Genomic DNA, 1639 nt, shown 5'->3' with positions numbered 1-1639 from the left:
TTCTGCTAACTGCAGATTTTACTTTCCTGACCATGAATCTTTGTTTGGTGATCTCCAATACGTAGAAAGTCTATCCCCTCAGTAGGGTTGAAAGAAAACTATCACAGAAGCAGTGGGCACACCATCATAACTCCCTTCAGAGCCTTGATGACCCTCCTTGTCATGACTCCCAGATACGAAAATTAAATTCCAACCTCTCCAAGCTTAGCTCAATCTGTAGACTGGAATCAGTTAATGCTAAAAAAAAGTTTTCCAATTTTGGAGAAAAATATGTTCTGGTGAAGGCAATGGTAAAATATTCTTCGACATGAGGTTGGTGGCTCGAGAATTTTACTATAGTTTATGCCTAGGATTACTAAATTGTCGATGGAGCAACACTATAAGAAAATATATAGGTGCTTTTGAGTCTTTTATTGCTGAAAATTACAATGGTTAAATAACAAAATTTCTCCTATATGAGATTCAATGTACTTATAGTGTACTTATGATGTATGTGTGGTAAAGATTTGATGTATATGTGATGTATTGCTATATGGCTTTCACATCTGTGTGTCTTTAGCTTTTAGCTAGCTAAATGTGATGTATTGGTATTTTTACAGATTGACTTATTATAGTTGAGTAGGAAACAAGGTACAGAAGAAATTTTTTAGTGGATGCAAGAAGGAGTTTTGCCTTACAATTGAGTATTAGTGAGTCTTTATTCCATTTAGTTCAATAAGACTAGAACTAAAAGGTTCTATAGCACAAAACAATATACGCATCTGACGCTAGAGAAATAAAAGTGTTGCAAAAGAGGGGCGAAAAAGAAACTCAACTAGTTAATTATTTTAAGCTATTTGCAACTACAACACACCCAAGTGAGCCTCATTTTGGAGAAAAGTAATCGATGTATATATTGATCACATCAGTTTGATTCGATTTCACTTATTCCATATGGGTTTTGAGTTGATATGAATTTTTTTGTTTAAGGCTACTGTGGTTATGGGTTGAAATAATTTGCTCTGAAAAATTTGCTAATGTATATATTTTTGTTTCTAGGGTCATCAACGAAAAAGTTTCATAACCAAAGCAAAAATAGCTGTGATATTTTTAAGGATAACTCAATATGGTCAAACAACCTATGTGAAGAATGCTAAGGCGATGAAATGAGCGACTGATTGGAAGAACTTGTAGAAATAAACATTTGTAATCGTTGATGTACTTTTAAACCATGGGTGATGTACTTTTAAGCAACCAGTGATGTACTTCCGGAATTGTAACGACTTAGTGTCTTTGCTAAGCGTGTGTAAACTAGATGCCAAAACATGTATGCTTGATACTTTTTAGATGTATGAATAATCGTTATGGTTGACGATTTCAGCTTCCATCTTTCACAAAGGCCATGTGTGGTTCAAAAGAATTAACTCACTCTTAGCTGAAGTAATTCAACTCCCATGAAAGTTGGATCTCCATAGTAGATAATACAATGATTTTAATCATGACTGTAGCTAAGATTTTTGAATGTATTGATGCAAAAACTCGATAAAAGTAGCACTAACTTTCACATATATAGATGTAGTCAAGCTAAGATTCATATATAGCAGACCAATCACGAAGTCAGGAATCGTACATGCTTAACCCTTGAAATTTATACACAATC

Source organism: Beta vulgaris, chromosome 6 (assembly GCF_026745355.1).
Source record: "Beta vulgaris subsp. vulgaris cultivar EL10 chromosome 6, EL10.2, whole genome shotgun sequence".
Lineage (NCBI taxonomy): Eukaryota > Viridiplantae > Streptophyta > Magnoliopsida > Caryophyllales > Amaranthaceae > Beta > Beta vulgaris.
Note: the sequence above shows the minus strand (reverse complement) of the source record.